The sequence below is a fragment of the Quercus suber genome, unplaced genomic scaffold (genome assembly GCF_002906115.3).
Source record: "Quercus suber isolate HL8 unplaced genomic scaffold, Cork oak 2.0 scaffold_51, whole genome shotgun sequence".
Classification (NCBI taxonomy): Eukaryota; Viridiplantae; Streptophyta; class Magnoliopsida; order Fagales; family Fagaceae; genus Quercus; species Quercus suber.
The window spans coordinates 2,001,067-2,006,497 of NW_027069516.1; the positions used below are offsets into that span (position 1 = coordinate 2,001,067).

The following is a 5,431-nucleotide window of genomic DNA, read 5'->3' on the forward strand; positions in this document are numbered from 1 at the left end:
CAAAGATAGGTGGGAGAGGAGCAGTCATGACCATGAGAAGAGGCCTTCCCACCATGGCATGGGAAATGATGCAATGAGTAAGGCGTTATAGCAGATTTCTAAATCATCCTTCGTCAGATGGACTAACAAGGCTAAACTTCCTCGGCGATTTTCTCAACCGACATTTTCTATTTACAATGGAAGGACTGATCCCGTGGAGCATGTAAACCACTTTAATCAAAAGATGGCGGTTAATGCTAACAATGAGGCCTTAATGTGCAAAGTGTTCCTCTGCAGTCTTGTGCTTGTGGCTATGCGTTGGTTTGATGCCTTGAGGGAAGGGTCAGTAGGGTCTTTCGAGGAGTTGACCAGGGCGTTTAGCGCTAGATTTATAACGTGCAGTAGGGTCCCCAAACCACTAGACTTGCTGCTGTCTATGTCAATGAAGGAGGGAGAGACCCTTAAGACTTACTCAGACAGATATTGGGAAACATATAATGAAGTTGATGGAAATTTTGAGGATGTGGCCATGAGGACTTTTAAGATCGGGCTCCCCGCCGAGCACGAGTTGAGAAAGTCATTGACGATGAAATCTGCTTCAAACATGCGCCAATTCATGGATCGTATAAATAAATATAAGCGGGTAAAAGATGACTAAGTGCAAGGAAAAGGGAAGGCTAAGATGTTCCTAGAGAGGAGGGATCCTTAGGGAGGAGGATACTAAGGTAATCGCCCCTGAAGGGAGTTTTCTAATCAAATGTCACCCTCGGGAACTCAGTTGGTCAACTCATTGTTTAAAGAACCAATATATCACCTATTAGAGAAAATTAAGAATGACCCTTATTTCAAATGGCTCAATAAGATGGGCGAGGACCTGTCCAGAAGAAACCAAAGCCTCTATTGCCATTACCACCAAGATTGAGGGCATACTACGGAGGATTGTAGAATCTTGCGAGATCACCTAAACCAATTGGTGAGGGCAAGAAAGCTTAACCGGTTTCTACATCAACCTACAAGGCAGTTCGGCCATACGGGAGCTGAATTTCATAAAGGTGGCTCCCTTCCACAGGCACGGGGCATTATCAATGTAATTCTTGCTAAGCCAGGGAACGATGGGACCTCGGGCACTGGGATTATGTCAGTAGGTATAGGTTGTGATATGGAGGCTGATGATTGAACTCCTAAAAGAGCAAGGGTGACAGTCACCCCTACCCTGAGTTTTTCTGAGGAGGATAAGCAGGGGACCTTTCAACCACATGATGACACTCTAGTGGTTACTATTAGGATTGGGGGCTATGATGTGAAAAGAGTATTGGTTGACCAGGGAAGTGGAGCAAAAATCATGTACCCAGATTTGTATCGAGGGCTAAACTTGAAGCCCGAGGACCTGGACAAGTATGATTCACCGCTGATGGGTTTTGATGGCAGAATAGTGGTCCCTCAAGGAATGATAAGACCGCTTATACAGGTTGGTGATATGGAGGTCCAGGTTAATTTCATAATAGTAAAAGCGTTCTCCCCATACACAGCTATCCTGGCTAGACCTCGGTTTCACACCATGGGCGTTGTGCCTTTAACATTACATCTGAAGGTTAAGTACCCTACTCAGTGGAGAGTGGGAGAGTTGGTAGGTGATTAGGTCATGGCTAGGCAGTGCCTAGTGTCAGCAATAACATAGCGGTCTTTAGGTCCTGCCGCAATGACTGAAGATCTAGTCCCATAGCAACTAAAGGGGCCTATAGGGGGGCAGCAAACCGAGACATCAGGAGAACCATCTGAGGAGCTAGAAAAGGTGATAATAGGGTTGGATCAGGAGCAATATTTCCAAGTGGGCTCACAGTTGCCACCCATAAAAAGGCAAAGTTTGTGAAGTTCCTAAAGGCAAACATTGATGTTTTTGCATGGAATACTTACGACGTTCCAGGAATTTATCCCAAATTGGCGTGTCACCAATTGAACGTAAATCCCGAGGTTGTGCCACGTAAACAACCTCCTCGGCGATCATCCAAAGATCATGCTAAGGCAATTAGGACAGAGGTGAACAAGTAGAAGCAGGCTGGAGCCATTAAAGAGATCTTTTACCCCGAATGGCTGACTAACACAGTAGTGGTTAAAAAGAAAAAGGGGAAATGGCGAGTGTGCATGGATTTCACTGACTTGAACAAAGTCTGCCCAAAAGATCCCTTCCCCATTCCTAAAATTGACCAGCTGGTGGATGCTACGGTGGGACATCCTCGAATGAGTTTCCTAGATACCTTTCAGGGTTACCATTAGATATCTTTGTCATTGTCCGACAAAGAGAAGACGGCCTTTCGTGCTCCCATTGGGAACTATCATTATTGTGTGATACCCTTTGGCCACAAAAACGCAGGATCCATGTATTAGAGAATGGTGACGCGGATGTTTGAAATGCAAATTGGGAGGAACATGGAAGCATACATTGATGACATGGTAATTAAGAGCAAATAGGTGGAAGAGCATTTGGTCGATTTGGGGGAGACTTTCTCAGTTTTGAGAGCATAAACTTGGGAGAGACCGCGCCCCCAGCCCGTTTTAATGAATGTTGGGCCAAACCCACGTGAATGGGTGGAGTCGTGTTATTACTTCTCAAAATGAAGTTTCGACTAGTTATATTTTCCCCTTTAGATTAAGGGTTTTACAACGGAGTCGCCATTTATTTAATTATTGGGATAAATAAGAAAACCAAAATTGAAAAATTCATCATTTTATTAATTTGAAATTGAATTTACATTGAACATAGGAAATTACATGGCTTTGGTCCTAGATACAATATAAAATAAAGTACATGGCTTTGTTTCCTAGTTACAATCTAAAAATTGAAAATTACATGGATAAGCATTTGATCTACTAACCCTTGATCTAAGTTCGGAGGCTATGTTACAAGGTGGGAAAGTGTTAGGCACCCACCTTGCCCGGTGAAACCGGTCTTCTAGACTATGGTGACCAATATTCATATCATATCATCCAATATGTCAATAAATTTGCACGTTTAATTTAATGTGTGTGCATGTGATAAACCTTAATTCCATTTACTAAGCATTGCATTTGGATTGAAAAATAAATTCTAGTGAATGTGTGTGATTAGTGATATCCTAGATTCAAGGATTTGAAAGAATTATGAAACAAACATGTTTTTCATATTTTTTATGTGAATTTAAGATTAAAACTAATGTTATGCATGAACATGTGATGAACAATCAAGAACATGTGAAGAACATATGAGAACAACTAAGAACATTTAAACATATTCAAAGGAATTTAAATGATCATTATCATGCTTTAATCTTAAATTCTCATCATAGCAACGCAAGAAACAAGTTACAAAAAGGGATTATACCTTCATGCAAGATCCATATGGTGAAAGAGGAGACTCTTGGTAGAGATCCTAAAGGTGGAGGAAAAGAAGAGTTAGGAAAGGAAGAGTGAGTCTCACTCAATAACTTGAGTCTCAGGAAGACCAAGATATGACAAAACTACTCAATTTCACTAGAACTCAAAAGAGGGGAAGAGATGGGAGTTTTTGTGTGCTTTAGAATGAAGGAGGGGGAGGGTTTATATAGTAGTGGTGGAGGGAATATGAATGGAAGGCCATTAAATGAGGGTTGACAAGGATCATGAACCCAGACTTCATTTTAGCATTGGGGAAAATCTGGTGCATTAAATGGAGAGATTGGTAGGAGTGGGGAGCAAGTCAAAATTCGGTTTTCCCGTAGCTGCTGTAACAGCTTGTAGAGCCATCTTCGAAAAATCATATCTGACTCAATTCTGATTAGAATTGTCTCGTTCTTGTACTCAAATTGAAGTCCCGAATGTCTAGTTTTTGAAAAAATTAACCTCATTCACAGATTCAAAATATTCTGAGAGATATCGATGAAATGGTGAGCAGAGGTCATTTGTTAGAAAATGGTTTCAGCACAATTAACATTAATAGGTCCCAAATTAGCTCCCAATTAACATTAAATGGCTCCAATCACTCCAATTTCAGACTTAATTAGTTTCAAATTTACTCTAATTAAAAGATAATGGCACAAATTACTCATTGAATAATTAATGTTTAACTATCTAATTAATTAGGTGTATGCAACCTCACCATAAAATGTAGTCCTAACCAATCAAATTATGACACATCATTGATATTAAATTGATTACACTTATAACCAATTGAAATCAATTGTTCATAATCATATATAGTCGGACTCAATTTGTGATAGTGCATCTCAGCAATTAAAACTTGATTTGATGATAACTTTCAATCTGGCGGTCCGATTAGGGCTTATGACCAGTTGATTTGATCGTTACAACATCAAGATCATTTTAGTGAAATGAGATTAAGGATCTAATGGCCAGAATCAAGATGCATATTTCCAAGATGAAAGTACCATTTTACCCTCCATGTGAGGTTAAATGCAAGTTGCAAAATGGGGTGTCAACAGAATGCCCTTCATTGGCAGAGCTTGAAAAGTGAATGTCAATGTATGAAAGAGACACCTAACTTTGCAATCAGTATTTAACCGTGGTGAATGTATGGTGTATGTAGATAAAAATGTAGAGAGTCATGTTGCGGATCAAAATGTGGACCGAATCTCGAGGGAGATTGCCTACGTACCTCGTAGTTCATGCATGCAATTTTTTTTTTTTTTTTTGAATGAGTACAAAACATGCTTACCTGAGGTCAAGAAAAAAAAATGGAGGACCAAGGATTCTGGCTCATGTTTTTAGAGGACCTAGGATCTTGGCTCATGTTTTCAAAGGACCAAGGATTTTTAAGGCTTTGGCTCATGTTTTCAAAGGACCAAGGGTTCTGAATCCTGACTCATGTTTTCAGAGACCTAGGATTTTTGGATCTTGGCCCATGTTTTCAGAAGACCAAGGATTTTTTGGGCTTTGGCTCATGCTTTCAGAGGACCAAAGGTTCTGGATCCTGGCTCATGTTTTCAGAGACCTAGGATTTCTAGATCTTGGCTCATGTTTTTAGAGGACCAAGTGTTTTTGGGGCTTTGGCTCATGTTTTCAGAGGACCAAAGGTTCTGGATCTTGGCTGATGTTTTCAGAGGACCAAAGGTTTTTTGGGCTTTGGCTCATGTTTTCAGAGGACCAAAGGTTTTGGATCTTGGCTCATGTTTTTAGAGACCTAGGATTTTTGGATCTTGGCTCATGTTTTCAGAGGACCAAGGTTTTTTTGGGCTTTGGCTCATGTTTTTAGAGGACCAAAGGTTCTGGATCCTGGCTCATTTTTTTAAAGACCTAGGATTTTTGGATCTTGGCTCATGTTTTTAGAGGACCAAGGGTTTTTGGGGTTTTGGCTCATGTTTTCAGAGGATCAAGGGTTTTTTGGGCTTTGGCTTACGTTTTCAGAGGACCAAAGGTTTTGGATCCTGGCTCATGTTTTTAGAGACTTAGGATTTTTGGATCTTGGCTCATGTTTTCAAAG

The 5,431-nt window shown here is 40.5% G+C and overlaps 1 pseudogene; it reads left to right on the forward strand.

The window, feature by feature from the left end:
- The first annotated feature begins 73 nt into the window (after window positions 1-73).
- On the forward strand, window positions 74-1,618 carry LOC112013403 (uncharacterized; annotated as a pseudogene).
- Window positions 1,619-5,431: the final 3,813 nt, after the last annotated feature.